A 20,826-nucleotide genomic window follows, 5' to 3' on the forward strand; every position below is an offset into this window, starting at 1 on the left:
CGCTGAGCAGGGAGCCCCATGTGGGGCTTGATCCCAGGACCCTGGGATCATGACCTGAGCGGAAGGCAGACGCTTAACCAACTGAGCCACCCAGGTGCCCACTCTATAATGTTTTATAGATGTTTTCTTCTATAATGATTTAATAAGTTCAGATATTATATTTTTGATATGGAAGTCCCACTTGGTTCTTTTTATTTTTCTACTTTTCTCTGCATTATATTTATGTTTCCTTTCAAATAAGTGTATGCATTTATAATAGCTATTTTAACATTTTGCCTAGTAGTTCCAATATTTCTATTATTCAGTGGCTTTTTCTGTTGACTTTTTTTTGGGTTTAATTTCCCATTTGTTTGTATGACTGGTGATTTCTATCATGTTGGAGGTAGTAGATATTGAAATAAAAATGTGTGGATTTTTATGTCCTTTAACAAGTGTTCAGTTTTGTTTTGACAAGCATATGTAGGTCAATATGATACCTCTGAGTCATGTTTTATGCCACACAAGAGTATATTTTAGCTACTTTTCACTTTACTATTCAGACTAGATTCCTCTGGGGTCTGTCCTGCATGATCACATCATTACATGTGGCTGGATTATTTTACATTTTGTAGGGTTCTTATACCTGTTATAATGGGATGAGATTTTGGCTCTCCTGTATACAGACATTTCTATGAAGCATTTCTGCATTTTCGTATTTTGAAAATGTTTGTTGTCATTTTTTCTTCTTTGAGTACTTGTCCACAGTTGCCTATGAAGCCTACAGGACTGAAATTTTATAAATAAATAAACAAACAAATTTATTTATCTATCTATCTATTTATTTATTTATTTTATTAGAGAGAGGAGGGGGAGGGCAGAGGGAGAGAGAGAATATTAAGCAGGCTCCACACTCAGCACACAGCCTGACATGGACCTCAGTCTCACAAACCTGAGATCATGACCTGAGCCAAAATCAAGAGTCAGACACTTAACCAACTGAGCCAACCAGACACCCCTGTAAATATATTTTTAATTTCAGTTTGTTTAATGGCTTCATTATTATTCCAGTTTTTAATTTCGTATTTATTAATACACATATAGAAAAATCCACAATTCTACTTGGAGACATCAATATATCTATGTACATCTACTTTTTAGACTCAATTCTGTTTCATTGACTTCTGTGTATATCTTCTTGTCAGTGTTATACTCCCTTGAACACTGTAGCTTTGTTTAAATGACTTGAAATCAGATACTGTGTCTTTTGACTATATTCTTCTTTTTAATAATATTTTGAAAGTTCCACCTATTTGCTTTTATTTTTTTGCTATATACAAAATGGAATAGTATTATTTGAATGTTATTATTGAATACTATTATTGGTAGACTGATTAAGGAAAGCTGCAAATTATAAATTTTAGGACAGCCACTAAATTTTTTTAAATAGTTATGAGTAATAGGCCAATAATAGAGATAAGATGGAATCATGAAAAATACATAATGAGTACAAATGTAGAAAGGAAACAAAAAAAGAAGAAAATTATGAAAAAAATTTAAAAAGAACATTTAGCAAGACAGTGTATTTTAAATTAGCCATATATGATTATTTTAAATGTAAGTAGTCTAAGGGCATCAGTTAAAAGACGAAGAATGCCAAATTTAATATGAAATTCATACTTAGATATATGCAATTAATAGAAAACACTCTCAAAATATAAACACATAGAAAGGTAAAAAACTATGGGATGGAAAGAGAAATACATACAAACCATCACCAAAAGAAATCTAGTGTGTTATATCATACCAAGTAGAGTTCAGAACAAGGAGTAGAAACAGGGAAAAAGGAGGACATTACCTAATGTTGATGGAGTTGATTTTTTAAAAAGATATAATAATTGTAATTGTCTACACACCTAACAAAATGCATGGATCAAAACCTGATGTGACTGAAGGGAGAAACAGAAATGACCACAGTTACAGCTGGAGACTTCAAAACTCTTCCATCAGCAGTCTGCCAAACTCAGGGTTGTGGGCCTATGGCTCTTCTAATGGACCACTTTCCTCCTTTTGCCTCTGTTGAAATAACCCTCAACTCTATGGCCAACTAATCTTTGACAAAGCAGGAAAGAATATCCAATGGAAAAAAGACAGTCTTTTCAACAAATGGTGTTGGGAAAACTAGACAGCCACATGCAGAAGAATGAAACTGGACCACTTTCTTACACCATACACAAAAATAAATTCAAAATGAATGGAAGACCTAAATGTGAGACAGGAATCCATCAAAATCATAGAGGAGAACACAACCTCTTTGACCTCAGCCACAGAGACTTCTTGCTAGACACATCTCCAGAGGCAAGAGGAACAAAAGCAAAAATGAACTATTGGGACTTCATCAGGATAAAAGCTTTTGCACAGCAAAAGAAACAGTCTACAAAACTAAAAGGCAACCTATGGAATGGGAGAAGATATTTGCAAATGACATATCAGATAAAGGGCTAGTATCCAAAATCTATAAAGAACTTATCAAACTCAGGGTGCCTAGGTAGCTTAGTTGGTTAAGCATCTGCCTTCAGCTCAGGTCATGATCCCAGGGTCCTGGGATCGAGTCCCAGATCGAGCTCCTTGCTAAGCCGAAAGCCTGCTTCTCCCTCTCCCACTCCCCCTGCTTGTGTTCCCTCTCTCGCTGTGTCTCTCTCTGTCAAATAAATAAACTTTAAAAAAAAAAAAGAACTTATCAAACTCAACACCCCAAAAAAACAAAAAATCCAGTCCAGAAATGGGCAGAAGACATGAACAGACATTTCTCCAAAGAAGACATACAAATGGCCAACAGACACATGAAAAGTGCTCAAGATCATTTGGCATCAGGGAAATACAAATCAAAACCACAGTATGAGATACCACCTCGCACCAGTCAGAATGTCTAAAATTAACAAGTGAGGAAACAACAAATGTTGGCACAGATGTGGAGAAAGGGGAACCCTCTTACACGCTTGGTGGGAATGAAAGCTGGTACAGCCACTCTGGAAAACAGTATGGAGGTTCCTCAACAAGTTAAAAATAGAGCTACCCTATGACCCAGCAATTGCACTACTAGGTATTTTCCCCAAAGATACAAATGTAATGATCCGAAGGGGCACCTGACCCCAATGTTTATAGCAGCAATGTCCACAATAGCCAAACTATGGAAAGAGCCCAGATGTCCATCGATAGATGAATGGATAAAGAAGATGTGGTGTATATGTATACAATCGAATATTACTCAGCCGTCAGAAAGGATAAATACTTACCATTTACATCAAAGTGGATGGAACTGGAGAGTATTATGCTGAGTGAAATAAGTCAATAAGAGAAAGACAATTATATGGTTTCACTCATATATGGAATATAAGAAACAGCACAGAGGATCATAGGGGAAGGGAGGGAAAACTGAATGGAAGTCATCAGAGAGGGAGACAAACCATGAGAGGCTCTTAACTCTAGGAAACAAACTGAGGGTTGCTGGGTTGGGGGAGGTGGGTGGGGGATGGGATAATTGGGTGAGGGGCATTATAGAGGGCACTTGATGTGATGAGCACTAGGTGTTATAAGCAACTGATGAATTATTGAACTCTGAAACTAATGATTACTATATTTTGGCTAATTGAATTTAAATTAAAAAAATAAAGAACCTAATCCTCAGGGTTATAAGAAACAAACAAACAAAAAACCATGGCACCACTGTAGCGCAGCCAATGTGTTAATTCAAACCTGAGTTAATTTGGGGTCTTCAAACGCCATGAAGCAACCATTAGCATGTGGGTAGTTTCCTAACCATAGGGATACTTACTTGAGGCTGCTTGGAGCAGGAAATTACAAATATTAGTAGTATACAGTCCCTCCTCACCCAAGTATATCCAGTGAACAAAAAGATGAAAAAAACGAGTAAAGGTAAGAAAGGAACCTGGATACAAGAGGAGAAAACAAACAAATTGTAAAAGCCTTCACAATTTAACACAAATGGAAAGCTAAAGTTTACTAAATAATTTTTTTTGGATGTTAATGAAATTTTAATGAATTTGAGGCACTGGCACAATATATCCCTGCAGAGCTCCAGTTAAACAGAAAAAAAGCAAGTGTTGCATTAATGCTGAGAGCTTCCAGACGACAACAGCCACAGTGAGCCCAGAATGGAGGCAGCCTCAGTTGGGATGAAGAGTTTCTCAGCCCAGTAAATTTTTTGGCCTTCGTTTTTCTGGTCTCCTGGAGGTCCTATGAGCTCCATGGGCTGATGTCCTGTGGTTTTTGAGTGCTGGATGCCTTACACAGGACAAGAGATCCATGATTTCTGTCATCCTCTGCTACTGCTGGGTATTGAGGGCTCCTACATCACTTTAAATGTTTACTGCAGATTGCTTCTTTTGCCCTTTTTTAAAATTATTATATTATGTTAATCACCATACATTACATCATTAGTTTTTGATGTAGTGTTCCATGATTCATTGTTTGCATATAACACCCAGTGCTCCATGCAGAACGTGCCCTCTTTAATACCCATCACCAGGCTAACACATCCTCCCACGCCCCCTCCCCTCTAGAACCCTCAGTTTGTTTTTCAGAGTCCATCATCTCTCATGGTTCGTCTCCCCCTCCAATTTCCCCCCTTTCATTCTTCCCCTCCTGCTATATTCTTTTTTTTTTTTTTTTAACATATAATGTATTATTTGTTTCAGAGATACAGGTCTGTGATTCAGTCTTACACAATTCACAGCGCTCACCATAGCACATACCCTCCCCAATGTCTATCACCCAGCCACCCCATCCCTCCTACCCCCCACCCCTCCATCAACCCTCAGTTTGTTTCCTGAGATTAAGAATTCCTAATATCAGTGAGGTCATATGATACATATCAGAGAAAGACATGTATCATACTAAAATAATTTATACAACAAAAAGAAAAAAGGTGTTGATTGGCTTTTGGATTACTATAGGTTCTGAGTTAACTTTAACATCTGTTGAAATGCACCAACTGTCAAATTTTCATGGCCTTAATCACTACTGGAACACAATCTACAGTTATACCTGAGGATTTCCTTAAATTTATATAAGGTGCCCGCTATAATCTTAGAAGACAAATATATATGCCTCACTTTAACCATTGAGATTATTGCCTTGCCCATGGTCATAGCACCCATTGTCCTACTTTTAAGACAGTCTGGGGCGCCTGGGTGGCTCAGTTGGTTAAGCGACTGCCTTCGGCTCAGGTCATGATCCTGGAGTCCCGGGATCGAGTCCTGCATCGGGCTCCCTGCTCGGCAGGGAGTCTGCTTCTCCCTCTGACCCTCCCCCCTCTCATGTGCTCTCTCTCTCTCATTCTCTCTCACAAATAAATAAATAAAATCTTTAAAAAAAAAAAAAAGACAGTCTGAAAATGGGCATGGATGCTCTGACATATTAAGTGACAAAGTAAAATTAAGTCTCATGGCACTTACCAGTTGGCTTGACAAAATGGGACTCCATAAAGTGCTTCTCCACCTCCACCTTCCCAGTGTGCCGCCCTTCATTAAAATAGTTAATACAGTCTAATATAAAGTAAAATAAGGCCTTCAGGGATTGAAAGTTATTATATAAGACCTAATTAGTGAAGGTGTAAATATCCATTAATTCACTGCTTTTATTCTTAACAACCCAATATGCTCATCTCCTAAACCTAGAAGGAATGAATGGTGCCTCATAATGGATTATAAATGTTCTGCGTGGTCCTACCCATTATGACCCCTATACCCCAAATTATAAAGTTACTGACACCATCAACTTAGCATCCTGTCAATATATATTTTTAAAGATTTTATTTATTTGTCAGAGAGAGAGAGAGAGAGCACAAGCAGGAGGAGTGGCAGGCAGAGGGAGAAGCAAACTCCCTGCTGAGCAAGGAGCCCAGTGAGGGACTCTATCCCAGGACCCTGGGATCATGACCTGAGCCGAAGGCAGCTGCTTAACCAACTGAGCCCCCAGGCGTCCCCCTGTCAATATTTTCTATTATAGATTTGCCTGATCTGTTCAGTGCCTGTTTCAAAAGCCTTTCAGCCTTATTTGGTCTTCACTTTTAGAGAAACTATTCATTTTTACCTGGCTACCCATTGGAGGAACTCAACACCTCTGCTCTCCTACAGTCTTTGCAGGCAAAGATTGTTTTTTGAATGAATATGGTTAATTGGCTAATATGCCTTAGTTTACCACATAATATAGGTATTCTGTTTATTTCATACATACTCTTTCATACTTTTTTTTGAGCTTGATAGGTGCTTGAAGGTAGTCGGACTTTTGGGGCCTTTTCCTTTTTGCCTGTAAGTGTTAAAACTCTAGAACACCTGCAACTTAACATTTCCTCAAACCTGATTTTTAAAATCGGAGTTAATTTTTTGTTTATGTCATTTATTTTCATGATCTTTTAAAAAGAATTCTGACTCTTACATACCATATTTTACTGTTTTGTCATAAAACTAGCATACCTTTTTGAACTACTGAAACTATCTCTTAGAGAGATGTACATTTTTCTTCTTTTCTTCCTTGGCATTTGTTATTATAAATAAATCAAAGGCCAACAGATTTGTGAGTAACCATTAATCTTCCCTGAATTGACAGTCATAAATATGCGAGTTTAGGAATTTATTTAACAGAGAAGGTGATTATTTCTATTAAATGCTATTATTGCTCTATGAATTTATTTTATTCTTCAGAAATGCCAATAATCCATAATTTGAATTTATATTACCTCTCCTACATTTGAATAAATTCCTTTCATTTTATCTTATTTTTGATCTTTGTAATCTGAAGGCTTTCCTGAATGGCCTTTTTATGTAATAATGGTATTTTTAAAAATGATGATTATACACTTTTGAATCTAATATGACTTGAAGTATCTCATTGTTTTCTTTCTTTATTTTCATTGCTTGAGTCATGAATTATCCTTGTTTTTACCTGCTGCTTCTCATCCAGATCTCTTTTTATATCTGTTTGAATGGTTTTATTATTGTGTTCTTGTCTTTCACTTTTGGTTTTATAAATTTCATGCTTTCTTCAATTGTGAATTTAGAGCAAATACTTCCTAAATATGTATGTAGTAATTTTTCTGAAACCACATTGTTCCTAGCATCACCAGGCCATGTTCTCATTATTTTTAAAAGTATTTACTTATCCTTGAATAAATGTTTGCTCAGTCCTGATATGTGTCTGTGTATATAATGGTTTACTTTTGATCTCTTCAATATTACATACTGTTTTTAATATTTTAGAGTACCCCAGGGAACTTTCATTCATATGGAAAGGAATATTCAACACATTTTTATTGGTAATTTATTTAATATTCCATTTGTTAGATGCCATTCTATTAAAATTTTTTTTCTAAAGTGTATTAATAATCACCCAGTTGTCATCCAGTTCTCTTTATATCTATTTGAATGGCTTTATTAAATTGTGTTCTTGTCTTTTACCTTTGGTTTTATAAATTTCATACTTTCATGCTTTTCATGCTAGAAAAGTAAAAGCTTTACTTTTTATAAATGAATTATCTCAAATATTGAAACAAGGATCACAAATTCATTTAATAAATTTTTCTAAAAACTGGGTAAATTCATACATTTTAATGCCAAACCATACTTTTATATTAAAGTAATTAACATATTTCAAAAATAAAAAAAGATATGTAAATCATTGCATTGATAACAAAACATTTTATTTACACATATCATTTTTAAAATATAAACATTGTGGTCTTAATTTTTTTTTGTTAGCTCTATATACTGTTTCTAATATTCTTCCTAATATTAAAGTAATGTTATTAAACTCAAAAGAAAAAAAATGTTTTAGAATGGTAGAGTTTTCAGATTTTGTCTCAGGACATAAGACTTGATTATACTCTATGTGATTCCAACCAAAGAAAATAGTTATTAGATTGGCATATTTTTTTCTTGTATTATTTTAATATGAAACACTCCACCTTGATCTAATTTCTTACAGCCTGGGTCTTTAAGTTTTGTTTGCCCAGGATTAAACACAGCACATTGTCATGTTATTATCCCATATTGGCCTGTTCTGTTAGCATTATTGAAATCCCATGTGTGAGGAGATAGTTGGTTGACATTAAATTAGTTTTGTTTTACAATCAGGAGAGGACATGAAAAGCTATAACCCCAGTCCACAAAGACTATCACAGTTCTTCCTGCCATAGCTCATTTTTACCACTGATACTGTGTCCACATATATAGAGCACCCACACCCCTCCATTTTGATCCCTATTTATATTGCATTTCTAAAAATGTTATCTCCCAAATACACAATGTATAATCCATGTTTTGACTCCACACAATTAGTAAATGCCACTCTCTGTTTAATTATGGTGTAAAGGAACTGTATAAATCAGAATGTTAGACATGTAGCTTCAAATGGTGTGAAAGTATGGGGTTTATTTATTCTTTTTTTGCATTATTGTGGCTTATTTTGACATCATACTTAAGAACAAGTGATGAAGGCCCTAAGACCCCTAGCACATAATAAATATGTGCCCTAATTGAAATGAGTATTTAAGTTCCATAAAAATATTGTGTTGGTATAATATAAGAATGCTTTCTTATCTCTGTGGAGGATATTCATGGGACTAGAATAATAATATAAACTAAGTATTGCTAATTAACTAAATATTATTCATATCACATCATTATATATTAGTAAAGGTCAGAAACAAATTTTTTAGTTTTGAACATTTTCCTGACCAGATGACCCAGAGGCTTTTTCTAAAATTCCCATATTGGAAATCTGCTTTTCTTGATGAATGCCAAAATACTAAGATATTCTCCTTCTTACTAGTGGAACACTCCTCTCTTTAAAGAAAAGAAAGTCTAGAAGGTTTTATTTGCCTTCTTTATACCGTTTCTTCATTCCAATGCAGAATTATGTTTATATTTTATTTTCTTTTTTAATATATATATGGTCAGTCCTGAATCATTGGTTAATTCCAGTGACTTTCCATCCCCCTTTCCAAATCACTTAGGTATTCATGTATTTTCTAAAGAACATAGCTCAGTAAATTTTAGCTAAACCATATCAGCACTTATCAGAAAACTTAACATTTTTAATTAAAATTTGGCTAAAATTTGTATTTCATATTTCATATTAGTTGCCTATTTATAGCCCTTAACTATATAAAACAATAAAAAAAGGTTGGTTTTGTCTGTAGTTTCACAGTAGCAACAGATTACGTTTATGATCGACTGGGAAGGGTAAATAGTGGATTCTAAAGTCCTGTAATCTGAATACTCCCAGTGACCATACAGACAGATTTTACACTTCTTCAAGCTTTGGCTGCTTCCCAGAAGTGTTTGATGCTGTGTCAATGCGCGCGCGCGCGCACACACACACACATACACACACACATCACACCTTTATAATACTTGCCTTCAAAATAGTGTAAGATTCAGTAACACTTTTGCTTAATATTAATTAACACATAGTCATTCCCTGGTTTTTAAAAAGAAAAAAAATTCTACCTGTGTAAATGCATTTCACTTGTACTGCTTTGTTAGTTAACCAAAAACAACAGGGAAAAAAACAAAACTGTCAACAAGTGTTCAGCCAAGTTGTTCTGACAAACCTCGAGAACATTTAGTTTCTTTATTAATAGATCCAGGTCAAAGGTAACACATATCAGCGATTTTTATTTGGTTCTGATTATGGGTAAACTGCTAGGTACTTTAGACATTCTACTGGGAACGTTCTTTACATTTTCAGAAGCTTCCTAAGTAAATCTTTACATATTTACTTTTTGTTTTGTCATCGGATTCTTAACTGTCTATACTTTGACATTAGTGAATAAATGATAATATTATTTCATGACTAATGGAGTTCACAGAGATTTAGGGATTCTTTCTAACCCTTAGTTATTTTCTTCTAAAACAAGTGTTTCAGTTGAGTAACTTTGCAAAACGGAACTGCAAATGTGTTTGTTAGTTATATTGTCATCTGTTAATCTACGCATATTAAAAATAAAGTCAGCGGCAGAGTCTTGAATAAAAATATATTTGGATAAGGTTGACTTGTTTTAACTTATTTTTCCCATGTGAAAAGGAAAAGCATTTTCAATAAAAGAGCAGGACACAAGATGTTCCTCCAATGCCAGCTAATCACTCAATGGAATAGCAGGTATTGAACGGACCATCAGAGATTCTTTCTGTATCCAGGAAAGTGAAATACATAGAGTAAACTAAAACGAATTTTCAAGATGAACAAACACAAAGGGTACAGCAACTATCAGAGATTTTCAAAACTGGATTGGTCTAGAAAATAGCTACTTTTATTTCTGGTTCATTTTATTTCTTATCCAGAGACATCATCACATGGAAATGTCAGGTAAAGGGAAGATTCAGGAACTTACTTAACTATGCTGTCAGATTTCTTCAAATCTTCCTTAAAAACAAAACAAAAATTAGTTTTAACAATAAGCAGAAGATGATTCAACTTCCATTTTAAAAAGACTTTTACTTTTTCTGAATATCTTTCTAAAGGTTTAAAACATATTAAAGTAAACATTAGCAAGGTAAGTAAGTGTTGTCTATTGTCTGCAGTAATAATGTTAGCTGTTAATGATTATTTGTATAAAAGCCACTCAGTGATATGTCTTAGAATAATTTGCTCATAATGACTTACATTCAGGATATTAACTCAAAAATTCTTATATTTTGAGTACTCTATCCTTGTTGCTACAAGGCAGAGGAGGCTTTGGAATGCAATTTGCAGAAAATGAAGTGGTGGGATCACTCATTATCTGAGGAAAGAGGAAAGCAATTAAAAAAAAAAAAACCTGACATAACAACAAATAGACATAAGGAGTTCCTAAAATGTGGACTCTCAAATTAGGTTTCCCATATTACTGGTTAATATATCATCTGTGGTTTTTGAACTAAAATTTAAAAAGTTGAAAAAATGGAACCAAAGTGACCCAGGGTGTGTATTTTATTTATTGACCCCTTTAAGACATAATTATACCGTTTTGTACAAACATAATTTAGTGTAGGTTTCTAAAATTTTAGTTTAAATCTTAAAGATATTCTAATTCATAATACTGTTAACCTATCTATATTTTTATATTTAAAGTGAGGTTTTTTTATGTAGCATATAATTTGGTTTGACAATCTCAGTCTTTTAAGTGATATCTTTACATCATTCACATTTAAAGTGATTATTGATATGGTTGGATTAAAATCTGTCACACTGCTTGCTGTTTTGTTCCCTTTGCTCTAGCTTTGCGCCCTGGCAGTATCGTAGCCAATGAGGTTTATCCGGGGCGCGATTATTGCTAATTGTTCCCTTTGCTCTTTGTTTTTTTTTTTTCTGGACTTTTCCTATAAATAGAATCATATGATATATGGTCATTTTTCACTGGCTTCTTTTAATTAACTTAATTATATCAGATTCCTCCATGCTGTGGCATGTATAAGTACCTCATTGCTTGTTATTGCTGAATTATATTCCGTTGTGTGGATATATTTTCTTTATCCATTCATTAGTTGATAGATATTTGAGTTGTTTTCACATTTCTGCTATTATGAAGAAAGCTGCTGTGAATATTTTCATATCTTTTATGGGAATGTTTTCTAATCTCTTGGATATATACCAATGGCATGGCTGGTCATATGGTAACTGTGTTTAACTTTTTGAGGAACTGACAAGCTGTTTTCCAAAGTAGCTATACCATTTTACATTCTCACTGGGAATATATGAGGGTTCCAATTTCCCCAGGAAACTAACACTTATCATTGCTTATCTTTTTTTTTTTAATTGTAGCCATTCTAGTGAGTGTGAAATGATATTCATTGTGGTTTGACTTACATTTCTCTAATGTCTAATGATGTTGAGCATCTTTTCCTGTGCTCATTGGCCTATTGGGTATCTTCTTTTGAGAAATGCCTATTCAAATCCATTGCCCATTTTTAATTAGTTTATCTGTCTGGTTATTATTGAGTTGTAAGAGTTCTTTAACCTCGAAGCATGTCCCTTATCATAGATACAATTGGGAAATATTTTCTCTCATTTTTCACTTTATTGTGTTCATAAAAGTTTCTAAATGTGATGAAGTCCAATTTACCTTTTCCTTTTATTGCTTGTGATTTTTGGTTTCATATATACACAATTACTGCCTCATCCCAAGTCACTGAGATTTACTCCTATTTTCTTCTAAGAGTTTTAATAGTTTTACCTCTTACATTTAGGTTTATGATTTATATTAAGTTAATTTTTATATATGATGTGACTTACGGGATGTGAGGTCTTTTGCATGTGGATATTGCATTGTCTGAACACCATTCATTGAAAAGAGTATTTTTTCTCCATTGAATTGTCTTGGCACCTTTGTTAAAATTTAATTGGCTAATAATGTAAGGGTTTTTTTTTCCTAGACTTTCAAATATTTTTCATTGATCTGTATGTCTATCCTTATGCCAGTACCATACTTGTTAATTACTGTAGCTTTGTAGTCATATTTATTATTATCTTTGTTATTATTATTAGGATTCTAATAAGGATAATATTCATAGGAAAAAATCTACCTACAGCTCAGACAATCATCTTTTACCTCAGTCACCCATCTTTTGGTTCTACCTTGTGAGTAATACAAATGGTGTAATTCATTTTGATTCTTTATTTTCTTTATACACTAGGAATATGACATTTAATTTTGTGATCCATATTCCACAACTTTGCAGGAAATTTAGTTATTTAAATTTGCTAATAAGATTATTCTTAGCTAGTTTTAAGTATCTAAAAATTTTACATTCAAATTATTTATATGTAAATGTTATATATATGTTGTTAACCCTTTTTTGGAAAATATAACATTTTATCCTGTAAATATAAGGTATGATAATTAAATTCAAATTAATTTTATGGCTTTATGAATGAGGCTCTTATTGATAGTTATTAAACTAGAGAATGAATAACATAGATGTGAACACAACATAGGTTACAAAAATGAACATTATGGTCTGTTATACAGCAGGAGAGGAACAATTGCTTATTGATTACAAGAGATCTTTCTGGAATACATGTATCGGTTATGGAAGCTGCTTAGCTTTGTAACTAGTATACCCATCAGTCCATTATTCAAATCAGCAAGCATTGACTTGACATTGTTCTAGACATGGGCCATATATCCAGTATTTCTGACTAGAAAGTAGTTATAGTATGGTATAGACATAAACAATTAAAGAGGAAATGTTTATGGTGATAAGTACTAACATACAGACAAGCAGAGGGAGGGGGCTCCTTTATCAGATGGGAGAGTCATTAAAGGCTGGAAGAAGTAAAGTTTGAATTAATGTATGAAAAATAAGTAGGGTTAGAATGATTACACCTTCTGATAATTACTACTGCTGCCAACTGGACTTCAAATTTTCTATCTTGCTTCACTATAAATAATTTGTTTCTATTACTGAGATTATATTTTAATACTATCTCACAACACGGAAGTATTTATGAAAGTAGAAGTAATGAAAAAAGTAAAGATATTAAGCTGAAGACATTTTAGCTGTTAAGCCAATGTTAATTATTAATGGTGGATATTTGTTGAGAGAACAAGAATTAAGTTGTAAGATCTCTGTTTGGTTCCATTGTCTTAAAGAATGTTGAAGTGTCATTCTTTTTTTTTTTTTTTCAGGATTTATTTATTTATTTGAGAGAGAGAGAGAAGGCAGGGGGTGCATAGAGAGAGGGAGAGAGAATTTCAAGCAGACTCCCCACTGAGCGGGGAGCCCATCATGGCAGGGCTCAATCTCACGACCCTGAGATCTTGACCTGAGCAGAAATCAAAAGTCGATGCCCAACTGACTGAGCCACCCAGGCACCCCAAAGAGTGATTCTTATAAAAGATCATTGTTGCTATCTCATCTTTTACTCAAATTCTGTGCTATATTTTGGGAGGAGTGGAATTAAATGGTTGCTAATTCCAGCCATGTGTCTAGTTATTTACTCATTGATTTGAGGAAGATGTGAGTGTGATTACAGGGCTACAGACCCTCTCTTTTAGAACAGAGCATATAATGCACATATTCACAGTAATTTTTCTGCTCTCGGACATCATAATTTCTCATTGTAAAAATTTCCCAGTCTAACTCTGCAATCTTATAATCCAACTTAACACATCCTCTCATTGTATGAGAGTAGAATCTAATTTATTAGGAGAAAATTACCACCATAAAAATACAATTTTTTAATTAAAAAGTTGATACCCAGAACCAAATTAATCACTCTTTCTTCCCAATAAATTATACAGAATGAAGTTACACTGTCATTAAGAGGAAAACAGTATCATAGCACTCAAAACTGTGTTTATTCTGTTATAAGCACAACTACCTAAGAAAATCAACTAATATTAGAAAGGAAAATACTCTGCTTGAAAGTAAATTTGTGTACAGACTCTGAGTGAAATATTTTGTTCCAGTGAGATTAGCAAACACAAATAGCAACAATGAAGAAAAAGCCACTAAAATTCTTAAGAGCAAATAATCTGCCATTCTCCATTTCTGTATGTGAATGTTATCTGCTCCAGCTATCAGAAAGAGGCTGTCAATCAGTTCTATTGCTGGAATGAAGGAATAGATGGTACAGTTTAATTTTATTATGGAAATTGATTTGCATCTTTTATATTTCTTGATTGAAATCTTTCCAGGTAATGGCATTGAAGAAGACTCATAAAACTGCCATGACTGGGGTAATAACAATTATTATGATCAAATTTAATAAAAAAAAACTTGCCTGCAATATGGGAACTATGAATAATTCATGTAAACTGTTGCTTAAAATGTGATAGAGAGGAAAAGACTTGTAGAAAAAATCTTAATGTATCCAGACAGGGATGATAATTGGTTTTTGCAAATAATGAATACTTCATGTACAAACCAAGACTAACAAGGCTAGAGGAGAAGACTCTACATAGAGGAAATAATACCACATATCTGATTTTTGCCAGATAAGAGGGATAAGTGGGTTTTTTTTTAAGACTGTCAGAAAATGAATATTCTAAAAATTATATTATAGAACATCACAATGTTTCTTTTACATAAAGAATTGAGGAATATTTAAAATGTCTGTATTCTATAGAGAACAAACAGATGGTTACTGGAGGAGGGGGGATGGGTGATATAGGTAAAGGGGATTAAGAGTACACTTATTGTGACGAGCTCTGAGTAATGTATAGAATTGTTGAATCACTATATTGTACACTTGAAACTAAAATAACACTGTATGTTAATTACACAGGAATTAAAAAAATAAAGATTTCTTCCCTGAAAAAAAAAGTCTGTATTCATATATTTGTGAATAACCTATGAAAAAATGAACATTGACTCCAGTAATAAAATTTAGCATTTTCCTGTGTATATTATTTAATAGTCTCAGAGGCCTAGAAATCCAAGTTAACCCTAAAGAATTTGTACAGCTTCAATACTGGAACAATATTTGTTTTGAAAAAGAAGTTCAAAAATGTTAGTTTTAATTTATTTGACATACAGAATTTTTACATGCATACTTAACATCTCTAGCTGTAATCTAATTCTCTGAGTTTTGTTTCAATTTAATCTTGTTTCTTTTAACTTTGTTAATCTCTCTGTTTCCTGCTTTTATTGGCTACCATCTGGTGGAAAAAAATTGCAATAGCAGAGGAAGGGTAAAATCTATGTAATAAGACAAAGGTTTTAATTGTGAATATGATTGCCACTTAATACTACAGATATGGGTAGCAAGGTTGGTGTTAAAATCTTGTTCTTACCATACCCAGTTCCATATGACCATCCCTATTCAGCTCTTAAATAATTTGAAAATTTACATTTGTTTATATATAAAATATCTAGTATACTTTAAATAAGTTCTAAGGAGGTAGGGACCAATTTGTTTTAATTATTTCAGTGAAACCAGGATGCCCTGCTACAGACAGACTTGTTTTACATACATTGTTTCAGCATAATTATTAATAGTGCCCCCTTTCACTCTCAAACTATACTGTATTAGATGACAATTGATTATATATATGTAATCAATTTGCATGGTACCTGTGGGCGTATTATGCACTAAACAATTTTCTTTCAGAATTTCTATTGAGCTTTATTTTCCTCTTATATTAGATAATTCGGCATAGATCACTTTGGGAATCTTCATGAAGGTAACATCAAGAAAACAAACCTTTAATTTTAAATAAAAAATGTAATAGTTGAGCAGTTACTTCATATTAAATAGAAAATTGCTTATAAAACCTGAAAGTTTTTCTTAAGCAGTTAATAAGTACAGTGTGGAATACAAGCATCTGTTCTTTGGTGATTAGCTCATCATGTCTCAATATTGATCTCCCTATGCTTGAGAATAAATGGACCGAAAGATTTGACAGATACAATGCATTACTAAATACAGTACTTCTTATAATCAAAGACAAAAATTGATATAATTGCATCACATGTACACATAGTGATATGTATATCATGTGGACAGAGTAATAATTCCGTATTAACAAATACTAATTATTATTTTATATTTTATATAATACATATAATTTATATAAATATGTATATTTATAAATATATAATTTTATATAATAAAATAATTATTGTTAATAATACATTCTCACTATTCATACTCGAGTGCTATGTAGTATTCCTTATGATTCATCTCTCAAGAGTTTATAAATCTCAAAATTTCTATTTACTGTATCTTATTTGTTCTTATTTAAGTTGTAAATTTTAATCTTTAAGAATAATTCAAAAATTTTATCATTGCTATGTAATTTTTAAACATTTTAATGACCCTAGAAATCAGGTAGCCAACCTACTTGATTTAAAAGCAACAGAGGTTATATTCTAATCTGATATATGCTTATTTCTTTATAAGTTACAATAATTATCTTCAAAATACTTTAATATGACAACAGAAATAAACTACAGTGTAAAATTTGTTGTAATTAGTTGAGTATTTAGCTATAGTTAAATCACAAATCTGTTGTCCACCTTTGGTCCATCATTTTCCATTTCTTTTTAAATGATTTGTTATCCCTGGCTACTAAGAAAGAATTTAATGTCAGAATAGTCATTAAAATTTTGAATTTTGAAGTTTTTAAATTAAGAATTATACAAGGGGACAATGTAAAATAAAAGTCCCTGGTTCTTTAAAATATGAACTTAATGATGTTAAATAATAAAGATAAAATGTGTTCTTTTATGTGTGTAATATGTAAATATTTCTTCTATGTAAGAAAATTCTAAAGATTATATGATCTATATAATCCATATATAGCATATATATATACATATATATATCAGATATCATATATCTTTTTCTTTGTAATATTCAATCAAGTAGTCTTCTCACACCACATCATCTGCCCCTTTTAGGTCTCATATTTTGCAACATAGAATTTTATATATTTACAATAAGATATATTAGAAAACACTAGTTGATACAATAAAATTAAATTCATATAAAAATCATTTGTAAAACCATGAAAACTCAACTCTACATAATAGTATGTTGTAAAGGAAAAGCCACATGGTCTTTGTTATAAGTGAGGTATCAAAAAAACCCCCACAAAATTCCTAGATTGTATGTATAAATAAGTATTCTTTTAAGTTCTCAAATGACTCTACGGATAATTAAGCTATTATTAATATTTGAGTTGAGCATAAAAGAGAAATAATGGCTGTAGTTTAAATATTGGCACACACACACATATATATATACACAAACATACAATATTATTGAATTTCTTAGAAGATGCTATGAAAATAACTTATTCTGAAAGCTATTAAAAAAAGAATCAAGTATTAATTCCCATTTTCCTGTATAAATTGTATTGTGCAGTAATCAAAGATGTCAGGAAAGAAAGTTTCTTTTATAAAAATACCTGAACTAGTAAATTATTAAGGATATTAGAATTAGTATATCACCATTTTGCAACCCTGAAGTCATTAATGTATGTAGGTAATTGTCATCAATGACTTTTATAGAACAAATCAACAGTTAACCATTATGGCCTTCTGATGCAAGTACTATGCATCTATTATGTAGAATTCCTTCTAAAATTCAAAACTGAATCTGTGAATCTCACTCTTAATTCACAGAGACTAAGAAAACAGAAAAACATGTTAAAAGACCATAGAGAGGGGGCGCCTGAGTGGCTCAGTCGTTAAGCGTAGGCCTTCGGCTCAGGTCATGATCCCAGGGCCTGGGCTCGAGCCCCGCATCGGGCTCACTGCTCAGCGGAGGGCCTGCTTCTCCCTCTCCCTGCCACTCTGTCTGTGCTCTCTCTTTGCCAAATAAATAAATAAAATCTTAAAAAAAAAAAAAAAAAGACCATAGAGAGGTAATCAGGTAAATTTAGACTGTGTGAAACTATGTAGGGCAAATGACCCATCTATTTTCAACAAATTCCCCCTGGGGAGGAAAAAAAAATTAAAAGAAGAAAAGATAAATACATAAAGATAAATTTAAGAGACACACTGATAAATTCCATTTCATAGAACTTATTTGTATCCTGATCCCAACAAATCCACTGCAAAATTTTTTAGGCGATAACTGGAGAAATCTGAAAACTCACTGGATATTTGCTAATAATTAGGAACTAACTTTATGGCAGTTGATGATATTATGATCATGTTTTTGAAAGCCTGTTTATTTTAAGAGCCACATATGAAACATATATAGAAGAATAAAGTGATGTTTCAGTTTAACTCTTTTTTTTTTTTAAGATTTTATTTATTTTTATTTGAGAGAGAATGAGAGAGAGGGAGTACATGAGAGGGGGGAGGGTCAGAGGGAGAAGCAGACTCCCCGCTGAGCAGGGAGCCCGATGCGGGACTCGATCCAGGGACTCCAGGATCATGACCTGAGCCGAAGGCAGTCGCTTAACCAACTGAGCCACCCAGGCGCCCTCAGTTTAACTCTTTAAATAATGTGAGATGGGGTTAATTAGTGGGGATAAAGATAAAACAAAATTGGTCATGAATTTTTATTCATTGAAGCCAAATGATGGGTACATGGCACATGGTTACGTTTCTCTCTCTTTGTATGTGTATATAAAATTATATGTATGCATATATATGTATATTCATATATATATGAACACATATATGTGTGTGGTATATATATAGTTGTATGTTTTCCATACTCTTTTTTTTTTAAGATTTTATTTATTTTTTGACAGAGAGAGAGACAGCAAGAGAGGGAACACAAGCAGGGGGAATGGGAGAGGAAGAAGCAGACGTCCTGCTGAGTAGGGAGCCCAATACAGGGCTCGATATGGGGATTGATACGGGGTTCCATACAGGGCTTGATCCCAGGACTCTGGGATCATGACCTGAGCCACCCAGGTGCCCCATTCCATAGATATTTTTTTTTTAAGATTTTATTTATTTGGCAGAGAGAGTACAAGCAGAGGGAGAGAGAGGGAGAAACAGGCTCCCTGCTGAGCAAGGAGCCCGATGTGGGACTCGATCCCAGGGCCCTGGGATCATGACCCAGGTCGAAGGCAGCCGCTTAACTGACTGAGCCACCCAGGCATCCCATAGATATTCTTAATGTACTCATATTTCTTTTAACTTCTTTTCTGAATGATTTTCTTTAATGTAAACGTACCTTAAATTTTATATTAGACTTAGTAATATACTGTATTGAGATAAGGGTGCTCTCTTTGCATTATATTTTTATGTTTTGGTTCTACTTATTCAGACAAATGAAAAGAAGGAATTTATAGAAACCATTTTGTGTAAAATAATGACACATATAATTTTAGCCTAATGGTTTATCAATGAAACCTTTGATCGACAAAATACTTCCTTGACTGGATCTTGAATATTTGCACAGAAAATTCTACTTAGTTGTTTCAAGTCTCCAGAAATAACATTTTAAATCCTTAAGATGATGCAGTTCACTGCATCCCAATGTTAGATTTTGTAAGACTTTTTATTCTCCAAATTATCACAGTTAAGCAATGATGAGAACAGCTAAATAAATCTTTTCTTCCAAAAGAGCATTTCAATTGCTAGGGAAGTCACATTGATACATTATTTCATCTGCAATGACAGAATTTTTCCCTTATAAGAGAACTACCGAATGTTAGCTCTAAGCATACATTCTTTATCTGTTTAGTTCATATTATATATATTTTTTGGTTCAAGTTTAAAGAGAAATGATGCATCAGGTAAAATATAGAGCAATGATGAAAGTTGTGGTGAAAATGGTTTTGATTAGGCTTATTTTTAAACTTTAGTGGGTTATTTATGCATAAATGTGTGCTACATTAAACATGCTTGCTATGATCAGTATTAAAATGAATGGCAATAGTAACTGCAAAATAAATGATAACAGTTCACCATTTAAAATATTCTTGTATTTCAAAGGTTATTTACATGCTTAAAAATTTCTTATGCTAGTAATTGGGGAAGGCAAAATCAAAGAATGAGTTTAAAGTACATATTAAGCTAATGAAACTAGAAAAAAATATAACAATTATGATTTAAGTTGAAAGAACCCAATTGGTTTTTATTTGACATAAGGAGGATAGAAATAAATATTTACTCACAAAACTATATTGATAAATCATCTCAGTACCTTTCCAAATAACATAAAGGCTTAAATAAGCCACGTATCCTAGTTCAGTCTGCTATAACAAAATACTGCATATATTACTTCTCACAATTCTTGAGGCTGGAAGTCTGAGATCACAGTGCCAGCATGTTGAAGACCCTCTTCTGGATCAGGAATGAGCTAACACTACAGTTTCTTTTCTTTTTCTTTTTTTTTTAAATAAGAGCACTAATCCTATTTTGAGGACCAAAC

The 20,826-nt window shown here is 33.1% G+C and overlaps 1 non-coding gene and 1 pseudogene across 1 annotated transcript; both read left to right on the forward strand.

Annotated features, from left to right (window-relative positions):
• LOC110583218 overlaps nt 1-20,826 on the forward strand; it is a 127,509-nt pseudogene that overhangs the window by 105,222 nt on the left and 1,461 nt on the right.
• LOC123325543 lies at nt 11,255-11,392 on the forward strand. Its single transcript, XR_006540487.1, has one exon. It is a non-coding gene; the product is annotated as a U4 spliceosomal RNA (small nuclear RNA).

Source organism: Neomonachus schauinslandi, chromosome 8, assembly GCF_002201575.2.
Source record: "Neomonachus schauinslandi chromosome 8, ASM220157v2, whole genome shotgun sequence".
Classification (NCBI taxonomy): domain Eukaryota; kingdom Metazoa; phylum Chordata; class Mammalia; order Carnivora; family Phocidae; genus Neomonachus; species Neomonachus schauinslandi.